This window comes from Dermochelys coriacea, chromosome 27 (assembly GCF_009764565.3).
Source record: "Dermochelys coriacea isolate rDerCor1 chromosome 27, rDerCor1.pri.v4, whole genome shotgun sequence".
NCBI classification, from domain to species: domain Eukaryota; kingdom Metazoa; phylum Chordata; order Testudines; family Dermochelyidae; genus Dermochelys; species Dermochelys coriacea.
The window spans coordinates 14,973,495-14,986,120 of NC_050094.1; the positions used below are offsets into that span (position 1 = coordinate 14,973,495).

At 61.5% G+C, this 12,626-nt stretch overlaps 1 protein-coding gene across 13 annotated transcripts in view; it reads left to right on the plus strand.

Annotated features, from left to right (window-relative positions):
- The window catches only part of ATP6V0A1 (ATPase H+ transporting V0 subunit a1), a 74,591-nt gene that overhangs the window by 15,171 nt on the left and 46,794 nt on the right, over positions 1-12,626 (plus strand). For 6 of the 13 annotated variants that reach the window (XM_043503406.1, XM_038385194.2, XM_038385198.2 and 3 more), the window contains exon 1: positions 11,022-11,170. The exons of 1 other annotated variant lie outside the window; for it this stretch is intronic. The gene's annotated coding sequence lies outside the window, so the exon portion shown is untranslated. Of the gene's footprint in view, positions 1-10,985; positions 11,171-11,400; positions 11,767-12,626 lie in introns of those variants that run through there. 6 more of the 13 variants (XM_038385196.1, XM_038385199.1, XM_038385203.1 and 3 more) reach the window with 4 other exon arrangements.

Here is a 12,626-nt window from a genome sequence, read left to right on the forward strand (position 1 = left end):
CGTGGGGCTAGGTTGGTGCGACGTGGGGCTACGTGGGTGCGACGTGGGGCTACGTGGTGCGACGTGGGGCTACGTTGGTGCGACATTGCACGTTGGTGCGACGTGGGGCTAGGTTGGTGCGACGTGGGGCTACGTTGGTGCGACGTGGGGCTAGGTTGGTGCGACCTGGCACGTTGGTGCGACGTGGGGCTAGGTTGGTGCGACCTCGCACGTTGGTGCGACGTGGTGCTAGGTTGGTGCGACGTGGGGCTACGTTGGTGCGACGTGGGGCTACGTTGGTGCGACATTGCACGTTGGTGCGACGTGGGGCTACGTTGGTGCGACATCGCACGTTGGTGCGACGTGGTGGTAGGTTGGTGCGACGTGGGGCTACGTTGGTGCGACGTGGGGCTAGGTTGGTGCGACCTCGCACGTTGGTGCGACGTGGGGCTAGGTTGGTGCGACCTCGCACGTTGGTGCGACCTGGGGCTACGTTGGTGCGACGTGGGGCTAGGTTGGTGCGACCTCGCACGTTGGTGCGACGTGGTTCTAGGTTGGTGCGACATCGCACGTTGGTGCGACGTGGTGCTAGGTTGGTGCGACGTGGGGCTACGTTGGTGCGACGTGGGGCTACGTTGGTGTGACATTGCACATTGATGCGACGTGGGGCTACGTTGGTGCGACGTGGGGCTACGTTGGTGCGACATTGCACGTTGGTGCGACGTGGTGGTAGGTTGGTGCGACGTGGGGCTACGTTGGTGCGACGTGGGGCTAGGTTGGTGCGACGTGGGGCTACGTTGGTGCGACATTGCACGTTGGTGCGACGTGGTGGTAGGTTGGTGCGACGTGGGGCTACGTTGGTGCGACGTGGGGCTAGGTTGGTGCGACGTGGGGCTAGGTTGGTGCGACCTCGCACGTTGGTGCGACGTGGGGCTAGGTTGGTGCGACGTGGGGCTACGTTGGTGCGACGTGGAGCTACGTTGGTGTGACATTGCACGTTGGTGCGACGTGGTGGTAGGTTGGTGCGACGTGGGGCTAGGTTGGTGCGACGTGGGGCTAGGTTGGTGCGACCTCGCACGTTGGTGCGACGTGGGGCTACGTTGGTGCGACATCGCACGTTGGTGCGACGTGGTGCTAGGTTGGTGCGACGTGGGGCTACGTTGGTGCGACGTGGGGCTACGTTGGTGCGACATTGCACGTTGGTGCGACGTGGGGCTAGGTTGGTGCGACGTGGGGCTAGGTTGGTGCGACGTGGGGCTACGTTGGTGCGACGTGGGGCTAGGTTGGTGCGACCTCGCACGTTGGTGCGACGTGGTGCTAGGTTGGTGCGACATCGCACGTTGGTGCGACGTGGTGCTAGGTTGGTGCGATGTGGGGCTACGTTGGTGCGACGTGGGGCTACGTTGGTACGACATTGCACATTGATGCGACGTGGGGCTAGGTTGGTGCGACGTGGGGCTACGTTGGTGCGACATTGCACGTTGGTGCGACGTGGTGGTAGGTTGGTGCGACGTGGGGCTACGTTGGTGCGACGTGGGGCTAGGTTGGTGCGACGTGGGGCTACGTTGGTGCGACGTGGGGCTAGGGTGGTGCGACATCGCACGTTGGTGCGACATTGCACATTGATGCGACGTGGGGCTACGTTGGTGCGACGTGGGGCTACGTTGGTGCGACATCGCACGTTGGTGCGACGTGGTGCTAGGTTGGTGCGACGTGGGGCTACGTTGGTGCGACGTGGGGCTAGGTTGGTGCGACCTCGCACGTTGGTGCGACGTGGGGCTAGGTTGGTGCGACCTCGCACGTTGGTGTGACGTGGTGCTAGGTTGGTGCGACATCGCACGTTGGTGCGACGTGGTGCTAGGTTGGTGCGACGTGGGGCTACGTTGGTGCGACGTGGGGCTACGTTGGTGCGACATTGCACATTGATGCGACGTGGGGCTACGTTGGTGCGACGTGGGGCTACGTTGGTGCGACATTGCACGTTGGTGCGACGTGGTGGTAGGTTGGTGCGACGTGGGGCTAGGTTGGTGCGACGTGGGGCTAGGTTGGTGCGACCTCGCACGTTGGTGCGACGTGGGGCTAGGTTGGTGCGACGTGGGGCTAGGTTGGTGCGACCTCGCACGTTGGTGCGACGTGGGGCTAGGTTGGTGCGACGTGGGGCTACGTTGGTGCGACATTGCACGTTGGTGCAACGTGGTGGTAGGTTGGTGCGACGTGGGGCTACATTGGTGCGACGTGGGGCTAGGTTGGTGCGACGTGGGGCTACGTTGGTGCGACGTGGGGCTAGGTTGGTGCGACCTCGCACGTTGGTGCGACGTGGGGCTAGGTTGGTGCGACCTCGCACGTTGGTGCGACCTGGGGCTACGTTGGTGCGACGTGGGGCTAGGTTGGTGCGACCTCGCACGTTGGTGCGACGTGGTGCTAGGTTGGTGCGACATCGCACGTTGGTGCGACGTGGTGCTAGGTTGGTGCGATGTGGGGCTACGTTGGTGCGACGTGGGGCTACGTTGGTGTGACATTGCACATTGATGCGACGTGGGGCTACGTTGGTGCGACGTGGGGCTACGTTGGTGCGACATTGCACGTTGGTGCGACGTGGTGGTAGGTTGGTGCGACGTGGGGCTACGTTGGTGCGACGTGGGGCTAGGTTGGTGCGACATGGGGCTACGTTGGTGTGACGTGGGGCTAGGTTGGTGCGACCTCGCACGTTGGTGCGACGTGGGGCTAGGTTGGTGCGACGTGGGGCTACGTTGGTGCGACATTGCACGTTGGTGCGACGTGGTGGTAGGTTGGTGCGACGTGGGGCTACGTTGGTGCGACGTGGGCCTAGGTTGGTGCGACGTGGGGCTAGGTTGGTGCGACCTCGCACGTTGGTGCGACGTGGGGCTAGGTTGGTGCGACGTGGGGCTACGTTGGTGCGACGTGGAGCTACGTTGGGTCGACATTGCCTTGGTGCGACGTGTGGTAGGTTGGTGCGCTGGGGCTAGGTTGGTGCGACGTGGGCTAGGTTGGTGCGACCTCGCACGTTGGTGCGACGTGGGCTACGTTGCGACATCGCACGTTGGTGCGACTTGGTGCTATGGTTGGTGCGAGTGGGGTACGTTGTGCGACGTGGGCTACGTTGGTGCGACATTGCACGTTGGTGCGACGTGGGGCTAGGTTGGTGCGACGTGGGGCTAGGTTGGTGCGACGTGGGGCTAGGTTGGTGCGACCTCGCACGTTGGTGCGACGTGGTGCTAGGTTGGTGCGACATCGCACGTTGGTGCGACGTGGTGCTAGGTTGGTGCGATGTGGGGCTACGTTGGTGCGACGTGGGGCTACGTTGGTACGACATTGCACATTGATGCGACGTGGGGCTAGGTTGGTGCGACGTGGGGCTACGTTGGTGCGACATTGCACGTTGGTGCGACGTGGTGGTAGGTTGGTGCGACGTGGGGCTACGTTGGTGCGACGTGGGGCTAGGTTGGTGCGACGTGGGGCTACGTTGGTGCGACGTGGGGCTAGGTTGGTGCGACATCGCACGTTGGTGCGACATTGCACATTGATGCGACGTGGGGCTACGTTGGTGCGACGTGGGGCTACGTTGGTGCGACATCGCACGTTGGTGCGACGTGGTGCTAGGTTGGTGCGACGTGGGGGCTACGTTGGTGCGACGTGGGGCTAGGTTGGTGCGACCTCGCACGTTGGTGCGAAGTGGGGCTAGGTTGGTGCGACCTCGCACGTTGGTGCGACGTGGTGCTAGGTTGGTGCGACATCGCACGTTGGTGCGACGTGGTGCTAGGTTGGTGCGACGTGGGGCTACGTTGGTGCGACGTGGGGCTACGTTGGTGCGACATTGCACATTGATGCGACGTGGGGCTACGTTGGTGCGACGTGGGGCTACGTTGGTGCGACATTGCACGTTGGTGCGACGTGGGGCTAGGTTGGTGCGACGTGGTGCTAGGTTGGTGCGATGTGGGGCTACGTTGGTGCGACGTGGGGCTACGTTGGTACGACATTGCACATTGATGCGACGTGGGGCTAGGTTGGTGCGACGTGGGGCTACGTTGGTGCGACATTGCACGTTGGTGCGACGTGGTGGTAGGTTGGTGCGACGTGGGGCTACGTTGGTGCGACGTGGGGCTAGGTTGGTGCGACGTGGGGCTACGTTGGTGCGACGTGGGGCTAGGTTGGTGCGACATCGCACGTTGGTGCGACATTGCACATTGATGCGACGTGGGGCTACGTTGGTGCGACGTGGGGCTACGTTGGTGCGACATCGCACGTTGGTGCGACGTGGTGCTAGGTTGGTGCGACGTGGGGCTACGTTGGTGCGACGTGGGGCTAGGTTGGTGCGACCTCGCACGTTGGTGCGACGTGGGGCTAGGTTGCTGCGACCTCGCACGTTGGTGCGACGTGGTGCTAGGTTGGTGCGACCTCGCACGTTGGTGCGACGTGGTGCTAGGTTGGTGCGACGTGGGGCTACGTTGGTGCGACGTGGGGCTACGTTGGTGCGACATTGCACATTGATGCGACGTGGGGCTACGTTGGTGCGACGTGGGGCTACGTTGGTGCGACATTGCACGTTGGTGCGACGTGGTGGTAGGTTGGTGCGACGTGGGGCTAGGTTGGTGCGACGTGGGGCTAGGTTGGTGCGACCTCGCACGTTGGTGCGACGTGGGGCTAGGTTGGTGCGACCTCGCACGTTGGTGCGACGTGGGGCTAGGTTGGTGCGACGTGGGGCTACGTTGGTGCGACGTGGGGCTACGTTGGTGCGACGTGGGGCTAGGTTGGTGCGACGTGGGGCTACGTTGGTGCGACGTGGGGCTAGGTTGGTGCGACGTGGGGCTACGTTGGTGCGACGTGGGGCTACGTTGGTGCGACATTGCACGTTGGTGCGACGTGGGGCTAGGTTGGTGCGACGTGGGGCTACGTTGGTGTGACGTGGGGCTAGGTTGGTGCGACATCGCACGTTGGTGCAACGTGCTGATAGGTTGTCGCGACATCGCACGTTGGTGCGACCTGGTGCTAGGTTGGTGCGACATCGCACGTTGGTGCGACGTGCTGATAGGTTGTCGCGACATTGCACGTTGGTGCGATGTGGGGCTAGGATGGTGCGACGTGGGGCTAGGTTGGTGCAACATCGCAGGTTGGTGCGAGGTGGTGCTAGGTGGTGCGACATGCTGATAGGTTGTCGCGACATCGCACGTTGGTGCGACGTGGGGCTAGGTTGGTGCGACATCGCACGTTGGTGCGACGTGGTGCTAGGTGGTGCGACGTGCTGATAGGTTGTTGTGACATCGCACGTTGGTGCGACGTGGTGCTAGGTTGGTGCGACATCGCACGTTGGTGCGACGTGCTGATAGGTTGTCGCGACATCGCACATTGGTGTGACGTGGTGCTAGGTTGGTGCGACGTGGTGCTAGGTTGGTGCGACATCGTACGTTGGTGCGACGTGGTGCTAGGTTGGTGCGACGTGGTGATAGGTTGGTGTGACATCGCACGTTGGTGCGACGTGGTGCTATGTTGGTACGACGTGCTGATATGTTGTCGCGACATCGCACGTTGGTGCGACGTGGTACTAGGTTGCTGCAACGTGGTGCTAAGTTGGTGCGACGTGGGGCTAGGTTGGTGCGACATCGTACGTTGGTGCGACGTGGTGCTAGGTTGGTGCGACGTGGTGATAGGTTGGCGTGACATTACACGTTGGTGCGACGTGGTGCTATGTTGGTGCGACGTGCTGATAGGTTGTCGCAACATCGCACGTTGGTGCGACGTGGTGCTAGGTTGCTGAAACGTGGAGCTAGGTTGGTGCGACGTGGGGCTAGGTTGGTGCGACATCGCACGTTGGTGCGACATGGTGGTAGGTGGTGCGACGTGCTGATAGGTTGTCGCGACATCACACGTTGGTGCGACGTGGTGCTAGGTTGGTGCGACATCGCACGTTGGTGCGACGTGGGGCTAGGCTGGTGCGACGTGGGGCTAGGCTGGTGCGACATCGCACGTTGGTGCGACGTGGTGCTAGGTTGGTGCGACATCGCACGTTGGTGCGACATGATGCTAGGTTGGTGCGACATCGCACGTTGGTGCGACGTGCTGATAGGTTGTCGTGACATAACACGTTGGTGCGACGTGGTGCTAGGTTGGTGCGACGTGGTGCTAGGTTGGTGTGACATCGCACGTTGGTGCGACGTGGTGGTAGGTTGGTGCGACGTGGGGCTAGGTTGGTGCGACATCGCACGTTGGTGCGACGTGGTGCTAGGTTGTTGCGACGTGGTGATAGGTTGGCGTGACATCGCACGTTAGTGCGACGTGGTGCTATGTTGGTGCAACGTGCTGATAGGTTGTCGCGACATCGCACGTTGGTGCGACGTGGTGCTAGGTTGCTGCAACGTGGTGCTAGGTTGGTGCTACGTGGGGCTAGGTTGGTGCGACATCGCACGTTGGTGCGACGTGGTGCTAGGTGGTGCGACGTGCTGATAGGTTGTCGCGACATCGCACGTTGGTGCGACGTGGTGCTAAGTTGGTGCGACATCGCACGTTGGTGCGACGTGGTGCTAGGTGGGTGCGACGTGGGTCTAGGTTGGTGCGATATCGCACGTTGGTGCGACGTGGTGCTAGGTTGTTGCGACATCGCATGTTGGTGCGGCATGGTGCTAGGTTGGTGCGACGTGCTGATAGGTTGTCACGACATCGCACGTTGGTGCGACGCGGTGCTAGGTTGCTGCAACGTGGTACTAGGTTCGTGCGATGTGGGGCTAGGTTGGTGCGACATCGCACGTAGGTGCGACGAGGTGCTAGGTTGGTGCGACGTGGGGATAGGTTGGTGCGACATCGCACGTTGGTGCGACGTGGTGCTAGGTTGGTGTGACATCGCACGTTGGTGCGACATGGTGCTAGGTTGGTGCGACATCGCACGTTGATGCGACGTGGTGCTACGTTGGTGCGACATCGCAGGTTGGTGCGACGTGCTGACAGGTTGTCATGACATCGCACATTGGTGCGACGTCGTGCTAGGTTGGTGCGACACGGTGCTAGGTTGTCACGACATCGCACGTTGGTGCAACGTGGTGCTAGGTTGGTGCGACATCGCACGTTGATGCGACGTGGTGCTACGTTGGTGCGACATCGCAGGTTAGTGCGACGTGGTGCTAGGTTGGTGCGACATCAGACGTTGGTGCAACGTGCTGATAGGTTGTACCGACATCGCACGTTGGTGCGACGTGGTGCTAGGTTGGTGCGACATCACACATTGGTGCGACGTGCTGATAGGTTGTCGCGACATCGCACGTTGGTGCGACGTGGGGCTAGGTTGCTGCGACGTGGGGCTAGGTTGGTGCGACATCGCACGTTGGTGCGACGTGGTGCTAGGTTGGTGCGACATCGCACGTTGGTGCGACGTGCTTATAGGCTGTCGCAACATAACACGTTGGTGCGACGTGGTGCTCGGTTGGTGCGACATGGGGCTAGGTTGGTGCGACATCGCACGTTGTTGCGACATGGTGGTAGGTTGGTGCGACGTGGGGCTAGGTTGGCGTGACATCGCACGTTGGTGCGACATGGTGCTATGTTGGTGCGACGTGCTGATAGGTTGTCGCGACATCACACGTTGGTGCGACGTGGTGGTAGGTTGCTGCAACGTGGTGCTAGGTTGGTGCGACGTGGTGCTAGGTTGGTGCGACATCGCACGTTGGTGCGACGTGGTGCTAGGTTGGTGCGACGTGGGGCTACGTTGGTGCGACATTGCACATTGATGCGACGTGGGGCTACGTTGGTGCGACGTGGGGCTACGTTGGTGCGACATTGCACGTTGGTGCAACGTGGTGGTAGGTTGGTGCGACGTGGGGCTACATTGGTGCGACGTGGGGCTAGGTTGGTGCGACGTGGGGCTACGTTGGTGCGACGTGGGGCTAGGTTGGTGCGACCTCGCACGTTGGTGCGACGTGGGGCTAGGTTGGTGCGACCTCGCACGTTGGTGCGACCTGGGGCTACGTTGGTGCGACGTGGGGCTAGGTTGGTGCGACCTCGCACGTTGGTGCGACGTGGTGCTAGGTTGGTGCGACATCGCACGTTGGTGCGACGTGGTGCTAGGTTGGTGCGACGTGGGGCTACGTTGGTGCGACGTGGGGCTACGTTGGTGTGACATTGCACATTGATGCGACGTGGGGCTACGTTGGTGCGACGTGGGGCTACGTTGGTGCGACATTGCACGTTGGTGCGACGTGGTGGTAGGTTGGTGCGACGTGGGGCTACGTTGGTGCGACGTGGGGCTAGGTTGGTGCGACATGGGGCTACGTTGGTGCGACGTGGGGCTAGGTTGGTGCGACCTCGCACGTTGGTGCGACGTGGGGCTAGGTTGGTGCGACGTGGGGCTACATTGGTGCGACATTGCACGTTGGTGCGACGTGGTGGTAGGTTGGTGCGACGTGGGGCTACGTTGGTGCGACGTGGGGCTAGGTTGGTGCGACGTGGGGCTAGGTTGGTGCGACCTCGCACGTTGGTGCGACGTGGGGCTAGGTTGGTGCGACGTGGGGCTACGTTGGTGCGACGTGGAGCTACGTTGGTGCGACATTGCACGTTGGTGCGACGTGGTGGTAGGTTGGTGCGACGTGGGGATAGGTTGGTGCGACGTGGGGCTAGGTTGGTGCGACCTCGCACGTTGGTGCGACGTGGGGCTACGTTGGTGCGACATCGCACGTTGGTGCAACGTGGTGCTAGGTTGGTGCGACGTGGGGCTACGTTGGTGCGACGTGGGGCTACGTTGGTGCGACATTGCACGTTGGTGCGACGTGGGGCTAGGTTGGTGCGACGTGGGGCTAGGTTGGTGCGACGTGGGGCTACGTTGGTGCGACGTGGGGCTAGGTTGGTGCGACGTGGGGCTAGGTTGGTGCGACGTGGGGCTAGGTTGGTGCGACCTCGCACGTTGGTGCGACGTGGGGCTAGGTTGGTGCGACCTCGCACGTTGGTGCGACCTGGGGCTACGTTGGTGCGACGTGGGGCTAGGTTGGTGCGACCTCGCACGTTGGTGCGACGTGGTGCTAGGTTGGTGCGACATCGCACGTTGGTGCGACGTGGTGCTAGGTTGGTGCGATGTGGGGCTACGTTGGTGCGACGTGGGGCTACGTTGGTGCGACATTGCACATTGATGCGACGTGGGGCTAGGTTGGTGCGACGTGGGGCTACGTTGGTGCGACATTGCACGTTGGTGCGACGTGGTGGTAGGTTGGTGCGACGTGGGGCTACGTTGGTGCGACGTGGGGCTAGGTTGGTGCGACGTGGGGCTACGTTGGTGCGACGTGGGGCTAGGTTGGTGCGACATCGCACGTTGGTGCGACATTGCACATTGATGCGACGTGGGGCTACGTTGGTGCGACGTGGGGCTACGTTGGTGCGACATCGCACGTTGGTGCGACGTGGTGCTAGGTTGGTGCGACGTGGGGCTACGTTGGTGCGACGTGGGGCTAGGTTGGTGCGACCTCGCACGTTGGTGCGACGTGGGGCTAGGTTGGTGCGACCTCGCACGTTGGTGCGACGTGGTGCTAGGTTGGTGCGACATCGCACGTTGGTGCGACGTGGTGCTAGGTTGGTGCGACGTGGGGCTACGTTGGTGCGACGTGGGGCTACGTTGGTGCGACATTGCACATTGATGCGACGTGGGGCTACGTTGGTGCGACGTGGGGCTACGTTGGTGCGACATCGCACGTTGGTGCGACGTGGTGGTAGGTTGGTGCGACGTGGGGCTAGGTTGGTGCGACGTGGGGCTAGGTTGGTGCGACCTCGCACGTTGGTGCGACGTGGGGCTAGGTTGGTGCGACCTCGCACGTTGGTGCGACGTGGGGCTACGTTGGTGCGACGTGGGGCTACGTTGGTGCGACGTGGGGCTACGTTGGTGCGACATTGCACGTTGGTGCGACGTGGGGCTAGGTTGGTGCGACGTGGGGCTACGTTGGTGCGACGTGGGGCTAGGTTGGTGCGACCTGGCACGTTGGTGCGACGTGGGGCTAGGTTGGTGCGACCTCGCACGTTGGTGCGACGTGGTGCTAGGTTGGTGCGACGTGGGGCTACGTTGGTGCGACGTGGGGCTACGTTGGTGCGACATTGCACGTTGGTGCGACGTGGGGCTACGTTGGTGCGACATCGCACGTTGGTGCGACGTGGTGCTAGGTTGGTGCGACGTGGGGCTACGTTGGTGCGACGTGGGGCTAGGTTGGTGCGACCTCGCACGTTGGTGCGACGTGGGGCTAGGTTGGTGCGACCTCGCACGTTGGTGCGACCTGGGGCTACGTTGGTGCGACGTGGGGCTAGGTTGGTGCGACCTCGCACGTTGGTGCGACGTGGTTCTAGGTTGGTGCGACATCGCACGTTGGTGCGACGTGGTGCTAGGTTGGTGCGACGTGGGGCTACGTTGGTGCGACGTGGGGCTACGTTGGTGCGACATTGCACATTGATGCGACGTGGGGCTACGTTGGTGCGACGTGGGGCTACGTTGGTGCGACATTGAACGTTGGTGCGACGTGGTGGTAGGTTGGTGCGACGTGGGGCTACGTTGGTGCGACGTGGGGCTACGTTGGTGCGACATTGCACGTTGGTGCGACGTGGGGCTACGTTGGTGCGACATCGCACGTTGGTGCGACGTGGTGCTAGGTTGGTGCGACGTGGGGCTACGTTGGTGCGACGTGGGGCTAGGTTGGTGCGACGTGGGGCTAGGTTGGTGCGACCTCGCACGTTGGTGCGACGTGGGGCTAGGTTGGTGCGACCTCGCACGTTGGTGCGACGTGGTGATGGTCTCACGCCAGGCGCTGCCGCGGTGTCGCAGTGGCAGAGGGGACAGGGCTCCCCCTGCAATAGTTGAGTCCAACACACTGAAGTGCCCGACCGGCTCGCTCATGACGTCATGCTAGTGCAGCAAAACTCCGCTGTGCCCCATGGGACATCAGCCGGTGCGCCGTGATGTCATCGGCATGGAGGCGGGCGACACTGGCCCTCTGCCCCGCCCCCCAGCCACAGCCCCTCCCCCGGGTCCGGGCACTTCCGGGCGGAGGGGCCCCGCGGGCCAAAGGGAAACAAGATGGCCGCCGCGCCGTCGCTAGGAGACGCCCTCGCGTGATCCGGCGCTGTGCGGGGGGGCCGTCCGCGTGCGCGGTGACGTCAGGGGGTGGGGCGGCTCAGGTGAGGCTGCGGCGGCCGCTGCAGGGGCTGGAGTGGGCTGCAGGTAAGGGGGGGGGGTCCCTCCGCGGCAGGGGGCGGGGCAGGCTGGAGGCGCCCCCTGGTGGCTGTGCTGGGGTGTTGCCCCCGTTGGGGGGGGGGGGGCTCCTGCTCTGCAGGGCGGGGTCCCCTCTAGGAGAGGCCATGGGGAGCCCCCAGGTGGGGGGGGCGTTTGTGGTAGAGCTCAGCCCTCAGGCTGCCCCCCCCTTCGTTTCCCGTGTGCCCTGCTTCGGGGGGGGGGGGGGGTTCTGCTAATTCCTCGGTGCCTGTCGCTGTCTCCTTGGCCTGGTCTGCGCATGAATGATCCCTCCGAGCCCCTCCTTCCCTGTCCCTGAAGCGCCCTTCCCTGCACCCCAGGGTGCTGCGCGCTCGGTGCCAGGGCTGGGCACCTGTCCGGCGCCCCTGGTTCTGCCTGTGCCTTGCCTGGCTCCATCTTTTTGCGCATCCACAACAGAAATAGCCTCCAGAGTCGCGCAAGTGGGTGGTGGTAATGTCTAAACGTGTGGGGCTCACCCTGATGTTCACGCCGTGCTGCTTTGTCGGGTTTTTATTTGACTTCGCTCGGAATTCATATTTTATCATCCTGGTTTGCCTAAGTGTGCGGTAAGGTATATTTTTCCATTTAAAAAACATATTTTGAATAAACCCAGAAGCAAACAAGTCATCCAGTCGGTTTCAAGGTTTGTTGTTCTGTATAGATTTCAAAATGGAAATACAGTGTGTGTGTGGATGGATTTTTAATTACATGCGCATGTTCACACAGCATCTGGGCACAGATACAATAATTAAAACGACACCTGTGGCCACACAGACAGAATGTGTCATACCAGCAGCTAAATTCCACTCGGCCATGTGAAGTCAGAAATCAGTTTGGCTAGAACTGAAATGAAGTGTCATTCATTTTGATTCTGGCCTAATAGGCTAAGATAGTTTGAGCTAATAAAAATTCAGGACCACTGATAGTGCCAGCTTCTCTTGTGTGATATTTCTTGAGTTTTAAAACCTGTGTTGAGTGAAGCACTATCCTGCTTGTGATGATAATTTGACAGACCTCCAAATAGGCTGTAGTTTTAAGATGGGGCAGGGTGGAAATGTAAAATAGAGCAGCTGAATGAAGAGAAGAGCAAAAGAATGTGTTCTCTGCCGCAACAGTGATGCACCATAACTCAATATGCAGTGTGGTGCATTTTCTGAACTGCACTAGTGTTGTATGATGGTAATGCTCTTCTCTTCATGGCGGAGCTCTTCCCTGCCAATTCAGAGATGCTGTCAGCTGAAAGTCGACTGCTTCCAAGATGACATTTCAGTAGGCAGCCTTTAGCTACCACGTGAGATAGTTTGCCTCTGAGAGCTTCACTCGAAGTACAAGGCTTAGAGCAGAAAGAGACAGCCCTGGAAGAGCAGAGTTCTTAGATTGCTGAAGAAGAAAGAAATGTTTGTAGTGTGTTAACTATCCATGGTGC